We start from the raw sequence: 19,496 nt of genomic DNA, 5'->3' as shown, positions 1-19,496 counted from the left end.
AAAATGCAACTGGACATTCGTAGCGCTAAGTGGGTAATAGTGGAAAAAAGAATATGTTCAAATATAAACTACACAGAAGCATTGTATGAAACTTCTTTCTGTTCTGTGCATTCAACTAACAGAGTTGAACCTTACTTTTGATTGAGCCGTTCTGAAACACTCTTTCTGTAGAAACTGCAATTGGACATTCTGAGCGCTAAGAGGCCTATATTGGGAAAAATAATATCTTCAAATAAATACTACACAGAAGCATTGTGTGAAACTTATTTCTGATATGTTCATTAAGCTAACAGAGTTAAACCATACTTTTGATTGCGCAGTTCTGAACACTCTTTCTGTAGAAAATGCAAGTGGACATTCGGAGCGCTAAGAGGGTAATAGTGGAAAAAGGAACATATTCAAGTATAAACTACACAGTAGCATTCTGTGAAAATACTTTCTGTTCTGTGCATTCAACTAACAGAGTTGAACCTTACTTTTGATTGAGCCGTTCTGAAACACTCTTTCTGTAGAAACTGCAATTGGACATTCTGAGCGCTAAGAAGCCTATATTGGGAAAAAGAATGTCTACAAATAAAAACTACACAGAAGAATTGTGTGAAACTTCTTTCTGTTCTGTTTGTTCAACTAAAAGAGTTGAACCTTAGTTTCGATTGAGCCGTTCTGAAACACTCTTTCTGTAGAAAATGCAAGTGGAGATTCGGAGCGCTAAGAGGGTAATAGTGGAAAAAGGAATGTCTCCAAATATAAACTACACAGAATCATTCTGTGAAACTTCTTTCTGATCTGTGCATTCAGCTAACAGAGTTAAACCATACTTTTGATTGAGCAGATCTGAACACTCTTTCTGTAGAAAATGCAACTGGACATTTGGAGCGCTAAGAGAGTAGTAGTGGAAAAAGGAATATATTCAAATATAAACTACACAGAAGCATTCTGTGAAACTTCTTTCTGATCTGAGCATTCAGCTAACAGAGTTAAACCATACTTTTGATTGAGCAGTTTTGAAACACTCTGTCTGTAGAAAATGCAACTGGACATTCGTAGCGCTAAGTGGGTAATAGTGGAAAAAAGAATATGTTCAAATATAAACTACACAGAAGCATTGTATGATACTTCTTTCTGTTCTGTGCATTCAACTAACAGAGTTGAACCTTACTTTTGATTGAGCCGTTCTGAAACACTCTTTCTGTAGAAACTGCAATTGGACATTCTGAGCGCTAAGAGGCCTATATTGGGAAAAAGAATGTCTACAAATAAAAACTACACAGAAGAATTGTGTGAAACATCTTTCTGTTCTGTTTGTTCAACTAAAAGAGTTGAACCTTAGTTTTGATTGAGCCGTTCTGAAACACTCTTTCTGTAGAAAATGCAAGTGGAGATTCGGAGCGCTAAGAGGGTAATAGTGGAAAAAGTAATGTCTCCAAATATAAACTACACAGGGTCATTCTGTGAAACTTCTTTCTGATCTGTGCATTCAGCTAACAGAGTTAAACCATACTTTTGATTGAGCAGATCTGAACACTCTTTCTGTAGAAAATGCAACTGGACATTTGGAGCGCTAAGAGAGTAGTAGTGGAAAAAGGAATATATTCAAATATAAACTACACAGAAGCATTCTCTGAAACTTCTTTCTGATCTGAGCATTCAGCTAACAGAGTTAAACCATACTTTTGATTGAGCAGTTTTGAAACACTCTGTCTGTAGAAAATGCAACTGGACATTCGTAGCGCTAAGTGGGTAATAGTGGAAAAAAGAATATGTTCAAATATAAACTACACAGAAGCATTGTATGAAACTACTTTCTGTTCTGTGCATTCAACTAACAGAGTTGAACCTTACTTATTATTGAGCCTTTCTGAAACACTCTTTCTGTAGAAACTGCAATTGGACATTCTGAGCGCTAAGAGGCCTCTATTGGGAAAAATAATATCTTCAAATAAAAACTACACAGAAGCATTGTGTGAAACTTATTTCTGATATGTTCATTAAGCTAACAGAGTTAAACCATACTTTTGATTGCGCAGTTCTGAACACTCTTTCTGTAGAAAATGCAAGTGGACATTCGGAGCGCTAAGAGGGTAATAGTGGAAAAAGGAATATATTCAAATATAAACTACACAGTAGCTTTCTGTGAAAATTCTTTCTGTTCTGTGCATTCAACTAACAGAGTTGAACCTTACTTTTGATTGAGCCGTTCTGAAACACTCTTTCTGTAGAAACTGCAATTGGACATGCTAAGCGCTAAGAGGCCTACATTGGGAAAAAAATATCTTCAAATAAAAACTACACAGATGCATTCTGTGAAACTTATTTCTGATCTGTAAATTCAGTTAACAGAGATAAAACATATTTTTTATTGAGCAGTTATGAAACACTCTTTTTGAAGAAAATGCAAGTGGAGATTCGGAGCGCTAAGAGGATACTAGTGGAAAAAGGAATGTCTTCAAATATAAACTACACAGAATCATTCGGTGAAACTTCTTTCTGATCTGTGCATTCAGCTAACAGAGTTAAACCACATTTTTGATTGAGCAGATCTGAACACTCTTTCTGTAGAAAATGCAACTGGACATTTGGAGCGCTAAGAGCGTAGTAGTGGAAAAAGGAATATATTCAAATATAAACTACACAGAAGCATTCTGTGAAACTTCTTTCTGATCTGAGCATTCAGCTAACAGAGTTAAACCATACTTTTGATTGAGCAGTTTTGAAACATTCTGTCTGTAGAAAATGCAACTGGACATTCGTAGCGCTAAGTGGGTAATAGTAGAAAAAAGTATATATTCAAATATAAACTACACAGAAGCATTGTATTAAACTTCTTTCTGTTCTGTGCATTCAACTAACAGAGTTGAACCTTACTTTTGATTGAGCCGTTCTGAAACACTCTTTCTGTAGAAACTGCAATTGGACATTCTGAGCGCTAGGAGGCCTATATTGGGAAAAAGAATGTCTACAAATAAAAACTACACAGAAGAATTGTGTGAAACTTCTTTCTGTTCTGTTTGTTCAACTAAAAGAGTTGAACCTTAGTTTTGATTGAGCCGTTCTGAAACACTCTTTCTGTAGAAAATGCAAGTGGAGATTCGGAGCGCTAAGAGGGTAATAGTGGAAAAAGGAATGTCTCCAAATATAAACTACACAGAATCATTCTGTGAAACTTCTTTCTGATCTGTGCATTCAGCTAACAGAGTTAAACCATACTTTTGATTGAGCAGATCTGAACACTCTTTCTGTAGAAAATGCAACTGGACATTTGGAGCGGTAAGAGCGTAGTAGTGGAAAAAGGAATATATTCAAATATAAACTACACAGAAGCATTCTGTGAAACTTCTTTCTGATCTGAGCATTCAGCTAACAGAGTTAAACCATACTTTTGATTGAGCAGTTTTGAAACACTCTGTCTGTAGAAAATGCAACTGGACATTCGTAGCGCTAAGTGGGTAATAGTGGAAAAAAGAATATGTTCAAATATAAACTACACAGAAGCATTGTATGATACTTCTTTCTGTTCTGTGCATTCAACTAACAGAGTTGAACCTTACTTTTGATTGAGCCGTTCTGAAACACTCTTTCTGTAGAAACTGCAATTGGACATTCTGAGCGCTAAGAGGCCTATATTGGGAAAAAGAATGTCTACAAATAAAAACTACACAGAAGAATTGTGTGAAACATCTTTCTGTTCTGTTTGTTCAACTAAAAGAGTTGAACCTTAGTTTTGATTGAGCCGTTCTGAAACACTCTTTCTGTAGAAAATGCAAGTGGAGATTCGGAGCGCTAAGAGGGTAATAGTGGAAAAAGGAATGTCTCCAAATATAAACTACACAGAGTCATTCTGTGAAACTTCTTTCTGATCTGTGCATTCAGCTAACAGAGTTAAACCATACTTTTGATTGAGCAGATCTGAACACTCTTTCTGTAGAAAATGCAACTGGACATTTGGAGCGCTAAGAGAGTAGTAGTGGAAAAAGGAATATATTCAAATATAAACTACACAGAAGCATTCTCTGAAACTTCTTTCTGATCTGAGCATTCAACTAACAGAGTTAAACCATACTTTTGATTGAGCAGTTTTGAAACACTCTGTCTGTAGAAAATGCAACTGGACATTCGTAGCGCTAAGTGGGTAATAGTGGAAAAAAGAATATGTTCAAATATAAACTACACAGAAGCATTGTATGAAACTTCTTTCTGTTCTGTGCATTCAACTAACAGAGTTGAACCTTACTTATGATTGTGCCTTTCTGAAACACTCTTTCTGTAGAAACTGCAATTGGACATTCTGAGCGCTAAGAGGCCTCTATTGGGAAAAATAATATCTTCAAATAAAAACTACACAGAAGCATTGTGTGAAACTTATTTCTGATATGTTCATTAAGCTAACAGAGTTAAACCATACTTTTGATTGCGCAGTTCTGAACACTCTTTCTGTAGAAAATGCAAGTGGACATTCGGAGCGCTAAGAGGGTAATAGTGGAAAAAGGAATATATTCAAATATAAACTACACAGTAGCTTTCTGTGAAAATTCTTTCTGTTCTGTGCATTCAACTAACAGAGTTGAACCTTACTTTTGATTGAGCCGTTCTGAAACACTCTTTCTGTAGAAACTGCAATTGGACATGCTAAGCGCTAAGAGGCCTACATTGGGAAAAAAATATCTTCAAATAAAAACTACACAGATGCATTCTGTGAAACTTATTTCTGATCTGTAAATTCAGTTAACAGAGATAAAACATATTTTTGATTGAGCAGTTATGAAACACTCTTTTTGTAGAAAATGCAAGTGGAGATTCGGAGCGCTAAGAGGGTACTAGTGGAAAAAGGAATGTCTTCAAATATAAACTACACAGAATCATTCGGTGAAACATTTTTCTGATCTGTGCATTCAGCTAACAGAGTTAAACCACATTTTTGATTGAGCAGATCTGAACACTCTTTCTGTAGAAAATGCAACTAGACATTTGGAGCGCTAAGAGCGTAGTAGTGGAAAAAGGAATATATTCAAATATAAACTACACAGAAGCATTCTGTGAAACTTCTTTCTGATCTGAGCATTCAGCTAACAGAGTTAAACCATACTTTTGATTGAGCAGTTTTGAAACACTCTGTCTGTAGAAAATGCAACTGGACATTCGTAGCGCTAAGTGGGTAATAGTGGAAAAAAGAATATGTTCAAATATAAACTACACAGAAGCATTGTATGAAACTACTTTCTGTTCTGTGCATTCAACTAACAGAGTTGAACCTTACTTTTGATTGAGCCGTTCTGAAACACTCTTTCTGTAGAAACTGCAATTGGACATTCTGAGCGCTAGGAGGCCTATATTGTGAAAAAGAATGTCTACAAATAAAAACTACACAGAAGAATTGTGTGAAACTTCTTTCTGTTCTGTTTGTTCAACTAAAAGAGTTGAACCTTAGTTTTGATTGAGCCGTTCTGAAACACTCTTTCTGTAGAAAATGCAAGTGGAGATTCGGAGCGCTAAGAGGGTAATAGTGGAAAAAGGAATGTCTCCAAATATAAACTACACAGAATCATTCTGTGAAACTTCTTTCTGATCTGTGCATTCAGCTAACAGAGTTAAACCATACTTTTGATTGAGCAGATCTGAACACTCTTTCTGTAGAAAATGCAACTGGACATTTGGAGCGGTAAGAGCGTAGTAGTGGAAAAAGGAATATATTCAAATATAAACTACACAGAAGCATTCTGTGAAACTTCTTTCTGATCTGAGCATTCAGCTAACAGAGTTAAACCATACTTTTGATTGAGCAGTTTTGAAACACTCTGTCTGTAGAAAATGCAACTGGACATTCGTAGCGCTAAGTGGGTAATAGTGGAAAAAAGAATATGTTCAAATATAATCTACACAGAAGCATTGTATGATACTTCTTTCTGTTCTGTGCATTCAAATAACAGAGTTGAACCTTACTTTTGATTGAGCCGTTCTGAAACACTCTTTCTGTAGAAACTGCAATTAGACATTCTGAGCGCTAAGAGGCCTATATTGGGAAAAAGAATGTCTACAAATAAAAACTACACAGAAGAATTGTGTGAAACATCTTTCTGTTCTGTTTGTTCAACTAAAAGATTTGAACCTTAGTTTTGATTGAGCCGTTCTGAAACACTCTTTCTGTAGAAAATGCAAGTGGAGATTCGGAGCGCTAAGAGGGTAATAGTGGAAAAAGGAATGTCTCCAAATATAAACTACACAGAGTCATTCTGTGAAACTTCTTTCTGATCTGTGCATTCAGCTAACAGAGTTAAACCATACTTTTGATTGAGCAGATCTGAACACTCTTTCTGTAGAAAATGCAACTGGACATTTGGAGCGCTAAGAGAGTAGTAGTGGAAAAAGGAATATATTCAAATATAAACTACACAGAAGCATTCTCTGAAACTTCTTTCTGATCTGAGCATTCAGCTAACAGAGTTAAACCATACTTTTGATTGAGCAGTTTTGAAACTCTCTGTCTGTAGAAAATGCAACTTGACATTCGTAGCGCTAAGTGGGTAATAGTGGAAAAAAGAATATGTTCAAATATAAACTACACAGAAGCATTGTATGAAACTTCTTTCTGTTCTGTGCATTCAACTAACAGAGTTGAACCTTACTTATGATTGAGCCTTTCTGAAACACTCTTTCTGTAGAAACTGCAATTGGACATTCTGAGCGCTAAGAGGCTTCTATTGGGAAAAATAATATCTTCAAATAAAAACTACACAGAAGCATTGTGTGAAACTTATTTCTGATATGTTCATTAAGCTAACAGAGTTAAACCATACTTTTGATTGCGCAGTTCTGAACACTCTTTCTGTAGAAAATGCAAGTGGACATTCGGAGCGCTAAGAGGGTAATAGTGGAAAAAGGAACATATTCAAATATAAACTACACAGTAGCATTCTGTGAAAATTCTTTCTGTTCTGTGCATTCAACTAACAGAGTTGAACCTTACTTTTGATTGAGCCGTTCTGAAACACTCTTTCTGTAGAAACTGCAATTGGACATTCTGAGCGCTAAGAAGCCTATATTGGGAAAAAGAATGTCTACAAATAAAAACTACACAGAAGAATTGTGTGAAACTTCTTTCTGTTCTGTTTGTTCAACTAAAAGAGTTGAACCTTAGTTTCGATTGAGCCGTTCTGAAACACTCTTTCTGTAGAAAATGCAAGTGGAGATTCGGAGCGCTAAGAGGGTAATAGTGGAAAAAGGAATGTCTCCAAATATAAACTACACAGAATCATTCTGTGAAACTTCTTTCTGATCTGTGCATTCAGCTAACAGAGTTAAACCATACTTTTGATTGAGCAGATCTGAACACTCTTTCTGTAGAAAATGCAACTGGACATTTGGAGCGCTAAGAGAGTAGTAGTGGAAAAAGGAATATATTCAAATATAAACTACACAGAAGCATTCTGTGAAACTTCTTTCTGATCTGAGCATTCAGCTAACAGAGTTAAACCATACTTTTGATTGAGCAGTTTTGAAACACTCTGTCTGTAGAAAATGCAACTGGACATTCGTAGCGCTAAGTGGGTAATAGTGGAAAAAAGAATATGTTCAAATATAAACTACACAGAAGCATTGTATGATACTTCTTTCTGTTCTGTGCATTCAACTAACAGAGTTGAACCTTACTTTTGATTGAGCCGTTCTGAAACACTCTTTCTGTAGAAACTGCAATTGGACATTCTGAGCGCTAAGAGGCCTATATTGGGAAAAAGAATGTCTACAAATAAAAACTACACAGAAGAATTGTGTGAAACATCTTTCTGTTCTGTTTGTTCAACTAAAAGAGTTGAACCTTAGTTTTGATTGAGCCGTTCTGAAACACTCTTTCTGTAGAAAATGCAAGTGGAGATTCGGAGCGCTAAGAGGGTAATAGTGGAAAAAGGAATGTCTCCAAATATAAACTACACAGAGTCATTCTGTGAAACTTCTTTCTGATCTGTGCATTCAGCTAACAGAGTTAAACCATACTTTTGATTGAGCAGATCTGAACACTCTTTCTGTAGAAAATGCAACTGGACATTTGGAGCGCTAAGAGAGTAGTAGTGGAAAAAGGAATATATTCAAATATAAACTACACAGAAGCATTCTCTGAAACCTCTTTCTGATCTGAGCATTCAGCTAACAGAGTTAAACCATACTTTTGATTGAGCAGTTTTGAAACACTCTGTCTGTAGAAAATGCAACTGGACATTCGTAGCGCTAAGTGGGTAATAGTGGAAAAAAGAATATGTTCAAATATAAACTACACAGAAGCATTGTATGATACTTCTTTCTGTTCTGTGCATTCAACTAACAGAGTTGAACCTTACTTTTGATTGAGCCGTTCTGAAACACTCTTTCTGTAGAAACTGCAATTGGACATTCTGAGCGCTAAGAGGCCTATATTGGGAAAAAGAATGTCTACAAATAAAAACTACACAGAAGAATTGTGTGAAACATCTTTCTGTTCTGTTTGTTCAACTAAAAGAGTTGAACCTTAGTTTTGATTGAGCCGTTCTGAAACACTCTTTCTGTAGAAAATGCAAGTGGAGATTCGGAGCGCTAAGAGGGTAATAGTGGAAAAAGGAATGTCTCCAAATATAAACTACACAGAGTCATTCTGTGAAACTTCTTTCTGATCTGTGCATTCAGCTAACAGAGTTAAACCATACTTTTGATTGAGCAGATCTGAACACTCTTTCTGTAGAAAATGCAACTGGACATTTGGAGCGCTAAGAGAGTAGTAGTGGAAAAAGGAATATATTCAAATATAAACTACACAGAAGCATTCTCTGAAACTTCTTTCTGATCTGAGCATTCAGCTAACAGAGTTAAACCATACTTTTGATTGAGCAGTTTTGAAACACTCTGTCTGTAGAAAATGCAACTGGACATTCGTAGCGCTAAGTGGGTAATAGTGGAAAAAAGAATATGTTCAAATATAAACTACACAGAAGCATTGTATGAAACTTCTTTCTGTTCTGTGCATTCAACTAACAGAGTTGAACCTTACTTTTGATTGAGCCGTTCTGAAACACTCTTTCTGTAGAAACTGCAATTGGACATTCTGAGCGCTAAGAGGCCTATATTGGGAAAAATAATATCTTCAAATAAATACTACACAGAAGCATTGTGTGAAACTTATTTCTGATATGTTCATTAAGCTAACAGAGTTAAACCATACTTTTGATTGCGCAGTTCTGAACACTCTTTCTGTAGAAAATGCAAGTGGACATTCGGAGCGCTAAGAGGGTAATAGTGGAAAAAGGAACATATTCAAGTATAAACTACACAGTAGCATTCTGTGAAAATTCTTTCTGTTCTGTGCATTCAACTAACAGAGTTGAACCTTACTTTTGATTGAGCCGTTCTGAAACACTCTTTCTGTAGAAACTGCAATTGGACATTCTGAGCGCTAAGAAGCCTATATTGGGAAAAAGAATGTCTACAAATAAAAACTACACAGAAGAATTGTGTGAAACTTCTTTCTGTTCTGTTTGTTCAACTAAAAGAGTTGAACCTTAGTTTCGATTGAGCCGTTCTGAAACACTCTTTCTGTAGAAAATGCAAGTGGAGATTCGGAGCGCTAAGAGGGTAATAGTGGAAAAAGGAATGTCTCCAAATATAAACTACACAGAATCATTCTGTGAAACTTTTTTCTGATCTGTGCATTCAGCTAACAGAGTTAAACCATACTTTTGATTGAGCAGATCTGAACACTCTTTCTGTAGAAAATGCAACTGGACATTTGGAGCGCTAAGAGAGTAGTAGTGGAAAAAGGAATATATTCAAATATAAACTACACAGAAGCATTCTGTGAAACTTCTTTCTGATCTGAGCATTCAGCTAACAGAGTTAAACCATACTTTTGATTGAGCAGTTTTGAAACACTCTGTCTGTAGAAAATGCAACTGGACATTCGTAGCGCTAAGTGGGTAATAGTGGAAAAAAGAATATGTTCAAATATAAACTACACAGAAGCATTGTATGATACTTCTTTCTGTTCTGTGCATTCAACTAACAGAGTTGAACCTTACTTTTGATTGAGCCGTTCTGAAACACTCTTTCTGTAGAAACTGCAATTGGACATTCTGAGCGCTAAGAGGCCTATATTGGGAAAAAGAATGTCTACAAATAAAAACTACACAGAAGAATTGTGTGAAACATCTTTCTGTTCTGTTTGTTCAACTAAAAGAGTTGAACCTTAGTTTTGATTGAGCCGTTCTGAAACACTCTTTCTGTAGAAAATGCAAGTGGAGATTCGGAGCGCTAAGAGGGAATAGTGGAAAAAGTAATGTCTCCAAATATAAACTACACAGAGTCATTCTGTGAAACTTCTTTCTGATCTGTGCATTCAGCTAACAGAGTTAAACCATACTTTTCATTGAGCAGATCTGAACACTCTTTCTGTAGAAAATGCAACTGGACATTTGGAGCGCTAAGAGAGTAGTAGTGGAAAAAGGAATATATTCAAATATAAACTACACAGAAGCATTCTCTGAAACATCTTTCTGATATGAGCATTCAGCTAACAGAGTTAAACCATACTTTTGATTGAGCAGTTTTGAAACACTCTGTCTGTAGAAAATGCAACTGGACATTCGTAGCGCTAAGTGGGTAATAGTGGAAAAAAGAATATGTTCAAATATAAACTACACAGAAGCATTGTATGATACTTCTTTCTGTTCTGTGCATTCAACTAACAGAGTTGAACCTTACTTTTGATTGAGCCGTTCTGAAACACTCTTTCTGTAGAAACTGCAATTGGACATTCTGAGCGCTAAGAGGCCTATATTGGGAAAAAGAATGTCTACAAATAAAAACTACACAGAAGAATTGTGTGAAACATCTTTCTGTTCTGTTTGTTCAACTAAAAGAGTTGAACCTTAGTTTTGATTGAGCCGTTCTGAAACACTCTTTCTGTAGAAAATGCAAGTGGAGATTCGGAGCGCTAAGAGGGTAATAGTGGAAAAAGGAATGTCTCCAAATATAAACTACACAGAGTCATTCTGTGAAACTTCTTTCTGATCTGTGCATTCAGCTAACAGAGTTAAACCATACTTTTGATTGAGCAGATCTGAACACTCTTTCTGTAGAAAATGCAACTGGACATTTGGAGCGCTAAGAGAGTAGTAGTGGAAAAAGGAATATATTCAAATATAAACTACACAGAAGCATTCTCTGAAACTTCTTTCTGATCTGAGCATTCAGCTAACAGAGTTAAACCATACTTTTGATTGAGCAGTTTTGAAACACTCTGTCTGTAGAAAATGCAACTGGACATTCGTAGCGCTAAGTGGGTAATAGTGGAAAAAAGAATATGTTCAAATATAAACTACACAGAAGCATTGTATGAAACTTCTTTCTGTTCTGTGCATTCAACTAACAGAATTGAACCTTACTTATGATTGAGCCTTTCTGAAACACTCTTTCTGTAGAAACTGCAATTGGACATTCTGAGCGCTAAGAGGCCTCTATTGGGAAAAATAATATCTTCAAATAAAAACTACACAGAAGCATTGTGTGAAACTTATTTCTGATATGTTCATTAAGCTAACAGAGTTAAACCATACTTTTGATTGCGCAGTTCTGAACACTCTTTCTGTAGAAAATGCAAGTGGACATTCGGAGCGTTAAGAGGGTAATAGTGGAAAAAGGAATATATTCAAATATAAACTACACAGTAGCTTTCTGTGAAAATTCTTTCTGTTCTGTGCATTCAACTAACAGAGTTGAACCTTACTTTTGATTGAGCCGTTCTGAAACACTCTTTCTGTAGAAACTGCAATTGGACATGCTAAGCGCTAAGAGGCCTACATTGGGAAAAAAATATCTTCAAATAAAAACTACACAGATGCATTCTGTGAAACTTATTTCTGATCTGTAAATTCAGTTAACAGAGATAAAACATATTTTTGATTGAGCAGTTATGAAACACTCTTTTTGTAGAAAATGCAAGTGGAGATTCGGAGCGCTAAGAGGGTACTAGTGGAAAAAGGAATGTCTTCAAATATAAACTACACAGAATCATTCGGTGAAACTTCTTTCTGATCTGTGCATTCAGCTAACAGAGTTAAACCACATTTTTGATTGAGCGGATCTGAACACTCTTTCTGTAGAAAATGCAACTAGACATTTGGAGCGCTAAGAGCGTAGTAGTGGAAAAAGGAATATATTCAAATATAAACTACACAGAAGCATTCTGTGAAACTTCTTTCTGATCTGAGCATTCAGCTAACAGAGTTAAACCATACTTTTGATTGAGCAGTTTTGAAACACTCTGTCTGTAGAAAATGCAACTGGATATTCGTAGCGCTAAGTGGGTAATAGTGGAAAAAAGAATATGTTCAAATATAAACTACACAGAAGCATTGTATGAAACTTCTTTCTGTTCTGTGCATTCAACTAACAGAGTTGAACCTTACTTTTGATTGAGCCGTTCTGAAACACTCTTTCTGTAGAAACTGCAATTGGACATTCTGAGAGCTAGGAGGCCTATATTGGGAAAAAGAATGTCTACAAATAAAAACTACACAGAAGAATTGTGTGAAACTTCTTTCTGTTCTGTTTGTTCAACTAAAAGAGTTGAACCTTAGTTTTGATTGAGCCGTTCTGAAACACTCTTTCTGTAGAAAATGCAAGTGGAGATTCGGAGCGCTAAGAGGGTAATAGTGGAAAAAGGAATGTCTCCAAATATAAACTACACAGAATCATTCTGTGAAACTTCTTTCTGATCTGTGCATTCAGCTAACAGAGTTAAACCATACTTTTGATTGAGCAGATCTGAACACTCTTTCTGTAGAAAATGCAACTGGACATTTGGAGCGGTAAGAGCGTAGTAGTGGAAAAAGGAATATATTCAAATATAAACTACACAGAAGCATTCTGTGAAACTTCTTTCTGATCTGAGCATTCAGCTAACAGAGTTAAACCATACTTTTGATTGAGCAGTTTTGAAACACTCTGTCTGTAGAAAATGCAACTGGACATTCGTAGCGCTAAGTGGGTAATAGTGGAAAAAAGAATATGTTCAAATATAAACTACACAGAAGCATTGTATGATACTTCTTTCTGTTCTGTGCATTCAACTAACAGAGTTGAACCTTACTTTTGATTGAGCCGTTCTGAAACACTCTTTCTGTAGAAACTGCAATTGGACATTCTGAGCGCTAAGAGGCCTATATTGGGAAAAAGAATGTCTACAAATAAAAACTAAACAGAAGAATTGTGTGAAACATCTTTCTGTTCTGTTTGTTCAACTAAAAGAGTTGAACCTTAGTTTTGATTGAGCCGTTCTGAAACACTCTTTCTGTAGAAAATGCAAGTGGAGATTCGGAGCGCTAAGAGGGTAATAGTGGAAAAAGGAATGTCTCCAAATATAAACTACACAGAGTCATTCTGTGAAACTTTTTTCTGATCTGTGCATTCAGCTAACAGAGTTAAACCATACTTTTGATTGAGCAGATCTGAACACTCTTTCTGTAGAAAATGCAACTGGACATTTGGAGCGCTAAGAGAGTAGTAGTGGAAAAAGGAATATATTCAAATATAAACTACACAGAAGCATTCTCTGAAACTTCTTTCTGATCTGAGCATTCAGCTAACAGAGTTAAACCATACTTTTGATTGAGCAGTTTTGAAACACTCTGTCTGTAGAAAATGCAACTGGACATTCGTAGCGCTAAGTGGGTAATAGTGGAAAAAAGAATATGTTCAAATATAAACTACACAGAAGCATTGTATGAAACTTCTTTCTGTTCTGTGCATTCAACTAACAGAGTTGAACCTTACTTATGATTGAGCCTTTCTGAAACACTCTTCTGCAGAAACTGCAATTGGACATTCTGAGCGCTAAGAGGCCTCTATTGGGAAAAATAATATCTTCAAATAAAAACTACACAGAAGCATTGTGTGAAACTTATTTCTGATATGTTCATTAAGCTAACAGAGTTAAACCATACTTTTGATTGCGCAGTTCTGAACACTCTTTCTGTACAAAATGCAAGTGGACATTCGGAGCGCTAAGACGGTAATAGTGGAAAAAGGAATATATTCAAATATAAACTACACAGTAGCTTTCTGTGAAAATTCTTTCTGTTCTGTGCATTCAACTAACAGAGTTGAACCTTACTTTTGATTGAGCCGTTCTGAAACTCTCTTTCTGTAGAAACTGCAATTGGACATGCTAAGCGCTAAGAGGCCTACATTGGGAAAAAAATATCTTCAAATAAAAACTACACAGATGCATTCTGTGAAACTTATTTCTGATCTGTAAATTCAGTTAACAGAGATAAAACATATTTTTGATTGAGCAGTTATGAAACACTCTTTTTGTAGAAAATGCAAGTGGAGATTCGGAGCGCTAAGAGGGTACTAGTGGAAAAAGGAATGTCTTCAAATATAAACTACACAGAATCATTCGGTGAAACTTCTTTCTGATCTGTGCATTCAGCTAACAGAGTTAAACCACATTTTTGATTGAGCAGATCTAAACACTCTTCCTGTAGAAAATGCAACTAGACATTTGGAGCGCTAAGAGGGTACTAGTGGAAAAAGGAATATATTCAAATATAAACTACACAGAAGCATTCTGTGAAACTTCTTTCTGATCTGAGCATTCAGCTAACAGAGTTAAACCATACTTTTGATTGAGCAGTTTTGAAACACTCTGTCTGTAGAAAATGCAACTGGACATTCGTAGCGCTAAGTGGGTAATAGTGGAAAAAAGAATATGTTCAAATATAAACTACACAGAAGCATTGTATGAAACTTCTTTCTGTTCTGTGCATTCAACTAACAGAGTTGAACCTTACTTATGATTGAGCCTTTCTGAAACACTCTTTCTGTAGAAACTGCAATTGGACATTCTGAGCGCTAAGAGGCCTCTATTGGGAAAAATAATATCTTCAAATAAAAACTACACAGAAGCATTGTGTGAAACTTACTTCTGATATGTTCATTAAGCTAACAGAGTTAAACCATACTTTTGATTGCGCAGTTCTGAACACTCTTTCTGTAGAAAATGCAAGTGGACATTCGGAGCGCTAAGAGGGTAATAGTGGAAAAAGGAATATATTCAAATATAAACTACACAGTAGCTTTCTGTGAAAATTCTTTCTGTTCTGTGCATTCAACTAACAGAGTTGAACCTTACTTTTGATTGAGCCGTTCTGAAACTCTCTTTCTGTAGAAACTGCAATTGGACATGCTAAGCGCTAAGAGGCCTACATTGGGAAAAAAATATCTTCAAATAAAAACTACACAGATGCATTCTGTGAAACTTATTTCTGATCTGTAATTCAGTTAACAGAGATAAAACATATTTTTGATTGAGCAGTTATGAAACACTCTTTTTGTAGAAAATGCAAGTGGAGATTCGGAGCGCTAAGAGGGTACTAGTGGAAAAAGGAATGTCTTCAAATATAAACTACACAGAATCATTCGGTGAAACTTCTTTCTGATCTGTGCATTCAGCTAACAGAGTTAAACCACATTTTTGATTGAGCAGATCTGAACACTCTTTCTGTAGATAATGCAACTGGACATTTGGAGCGCTAAGAGCGTAGTAGTGGAAAAAGGAATATATTCAAATATAAACTACACAGAAGCATTCTGTGAAACTTCTTTCTGATCTGAGCATTCAGCTAACAGAGTTAAACCATACTTTTGATTGAGCAGTTTTGAAACACTCTGTCTGTAGAAAATGCAACTGGACATTCGTAGAGCTAAGTGGGTAATAGTGGAAAAAAGAATATGTTCAAATATAAACTACACAGAAGCATTGTATGAAACTTCTTTCTGTTCTGTGCATTCAACTAACAGAGTTGAACCTTACTTTTGATTGAGCCGTTCTGAAACACTCTTTCTGTAGAAACTGCAATTGGACATTCTGAGCGCTAGGAGGCCTATATTGGGAAAAAGAATGTCTACAAAAAAAACTACACAGAAGAATTGTGTGAAACTTCTTTCTGTTCTGTTTGTTCAACTAAAAGAGTTGAACCTTAGTTTTGATTGAGCCGTTCTGAAACACTCTTTCTGTAGAAAATGCAAGTGGAGATTCGGAGCGCTAAGAGGGTAATAGTGGAAAAAGGAATGTCTCCAAATATAAACTACACAGAGTCATTCTGTGAAACTTCTTTCTGATCTGTGCATTCAGCTAACAGAGTTAAACCATACTTTTGATTGAGCAGATCTGAACACTCTTTCTGTAGAAAATGCAACTGGACATTTGGAGCGCTAAGAGAGTAGTAGTGGAAAAAGGAATATATTCAAATATAAACTACACAGAAGCATTCTCTGAAACTTCTTTCTGATCTGAGCATTCAGCTAACAGAGTTAAACCATACTTTTGATTGAGCAGTTTTGAAACACTCTGTCTGTAGAAAATGCAACTGGACATTCGTAGCGCTAAGTGGGTAATAGTGGAAAAAAGAATATGTTCAAATATAAACTACACAGAAGCATTGTATGATACTTCTTTCTGTTCTGTGCATTCAACTAACAGAGTTGAACCTTACTTTTGATTGAGCCGTTCTGAAACACTCTTTCTGTAGAAACTGCAATTGGACATTCTGAGCGCTAAGAGGCCTATATTGGGAAAATGAATGTCTACAAATAAAAACTACACAGAAGAATTGTGTGACACATCTTTCTGTTCTGTTTGTTCAACTAAAAGAGTTGAACCTTAGTTTTGATTGAGCCGTTCTGAAACACTCTTTCTGTAGAAAATGCAAGTGGAGATTCGGAGCGCTAAGAGGGTAATAGTGGAAAAAGGAATGTCTCCAAATATAAACTACACAGAGTCATTCTGTGAAACTTCTTTCTGATCTGTGCATTCAGCTAACAGAGTTAAACCATACTTTTGATTGAGCAGATCTGAACACTCTTTCTGTAGAAAATGCAACTGGACATTTGGAGCGCTAAGAGAGTAGTAGTGGAAAAAGGAATATATTCAAATATAAACTACACAGAAGCATTCTCTGAAACATCTTTCTGATATGAGCATTCAGCTAACAGAGTTAAACCATACTTTTGATTGAGCAGTTTTGAAACACTCTGTCTGTAGAAAATGCAACTGGACATTCGTAGCGCTAAGTGGGTAATAGTGGAAAAAAGAATATGTTCAAATATAAACTACACAGAAGCATTGTATGAAACTTCTTTCTGTTCTGTGCATTCAACTAACAGAGTTGAACCTTACTTATGATTGAGCCTTTTTGAAACACTCTTTCTGTAGAAACTGCAATTGGACATTCTGAGCGCTAAGAGGCCTCTATTGGGAAAAATAATATCTTCAAATAAAAACTACACAGAAGCATTGTGTGAAACTTATTTCTGATATGTTCATTAAGCTAACAGAGTTAAACCATACTTTTGATTGCGCAGTTCTGAACACTCTTTCTGTAGAAAATGCAAGTGGACATTCGGAGCGCTAAGAGGGTAATAGTGGAAAAAGGAATATATTCAAATATAAACTACACAGTAGCTTTCTGTGAAAATTCTTTCTGTTCTGTGCATTCAACTAACAGAGTTAAACCTTACTTTTGATTGAGCCGTTCTGAAACTCTCTTTCTGTAGAAACTGCAATTGGACATGCTAAGCGCTAAGAGGCCTACATTGGGAAAAAAATATCTTCAAATAAAAACTACACAGATGCATTCTGTGAAACTTATTTCTGATCTGTAATTCAGTTAACAGAGATAAAACATATTTTTGATTGAGCAGTTATGAAACACTCTTTTTGTAGAAAATGCAAGTGGAGATTCGGAGCGCTAAGAGGGTACTAGTGGAAAAAGGAATGTCTTCAAATATAAACTACACAGAATCATTCGGTGAAACTTCTTTCTGATCTGTGCATTCAGCTAACAGAGTTAAACCACATTTTTGATTGAGCAGATCTGAACACTCTTTCTGTAGAAAATGCAACTGGACATTTGGAGCGCTAAGAGCGTAGTAGTGGAAAAAGGAATATATTCAAATATAAACTACACAGAAGCATTCTGTGAAACTTCTTTCTGATCTGAGCATTCAGCTAACAGAGTTAAACCATACTTTTGATTGAGCAGTTTTGAAACACTCTGTCTGTAGAAAATGCAACTGGACATTCGTAGCGCTAAGTGGGTAATAGTGGAAAAAAGAATATGTTCAAATATAAACTACACAGAAGCATTGTATGAAACTTCTTTCTGTTCTGTGCATTCAACTAACAGAGTTGAACCTTACTTTTGATTGAGCCGTTCTGAAACACTCTTTCTGTAGAAACTGCAATTGGACATTCTGAGCGCTAGGAGGCCTATATTGGGAAAAAGAATGTCTACAAATAAAAACTACACAGAAGAATTGTGTGAAACTTCTTTCTGTTCTGTTTGTTCAACTAAAAGAGTTGAACCTTAGTTTTGATTGAGCCGTTCTGAAACACTCTTTCTGTAGAAAATGCAAGTGGAGATTCGGAGCGCTAAGAGGGTAATAGTGGAAAAAGGAATGTCTCCAAATATAAACTACACAGAGTCATTCTGTGAAACTTCTTTCTGATCTGTGCATTCAGCTAACAGAGTTAAACCATACTTTTGATTGAGCAGATCTGAACACTCTTTCTGTAGAAAATGCAACTGGACATTTGGAGCGCTAAGAGAGTAGTAGTGGAAAAAGGAATATATTCAAATATAAACTACACAGAAGCATTCTCTGAAACTTCTTTCTGATCTGAGCATTCAGCTAACAGAGTTAAACCATACTTTTGATTGAGCAGTTTTGAAACACTCTGTCTGTAGAAAATGCAACTGGACATTCGTAGCGCTAAGTGGGTAATAGTGGAAAAAAGAATATGTTCAAATATAAACTACACAGAAGCATTGTATGATACTTCTTTCTGTTCTGTGCATTCAACTAACAGAGTTGAACCTTACTTTTGATTGAGCCGTTCTGAAACACTCTTTCTGTAGAAACTGCAATTGGACATTCTGAGCGCTAAGAGGCCTATATTGGGAAAATGAATGTCTACAAATAAAAACTACACAGAAGAATTGTGTGAAACATCTTTCTGTTCTGTTTGTTCAACTAAAAGAGTTGAACCTTAGTTTTGATTGAGCCGTTCTGAAACACTCTTTCTGTAGAAAATGCAAGTGGAGATTCGGAGCGCTAAGAGGGTAATAGTGGAAAAAGGAATGTCTCCAAATATAAACTACACAGAGTCATTCTGTGAAACTTCTTTCTGATCTGTGCATTCAGCTAACAGAGTTAAAACATACTTTTGATTGAGCAGATCTGAACACTCTTTCTGTAGAAAATGCAACTGGACATTTGGAGCGCTAAGAGAGTAGTAGTGGAAAAAGGAATATATTCAAATATAAACTACACAGAAGCATTCTCTGAAACATCTTTCTGATATGAGCATTCAGCTAACAGAGTTAAACCATACTTTTGATTGAGCAGTTTTGAAACACTCTGTCTGTAGAAAATGCAACTGGACATTCGTAGCGCTAAGTGGGTAATAGTGGAAA

This window comes from Symphalangus syndactylus, chromosome 12 (genome assembly GCF_028878055.3).
Source record: "Symphalangus syndactylus isolate Jambi chromosome 12, NHGRI_mSymSyn1-v2.1_pri, whole genome shotgun sequence".
Taxonomy (NCBI): Eukaryota; Metazoa; Chordata; class Mammalia; order Primates; family Hylobatidae; genus Symphalangus; species Symphalangus syndactylus.
The sequence above is the reverse complement of the archived record's forward strand: the minus strand, read 5'-3'. Positions refer to the sequence as shown.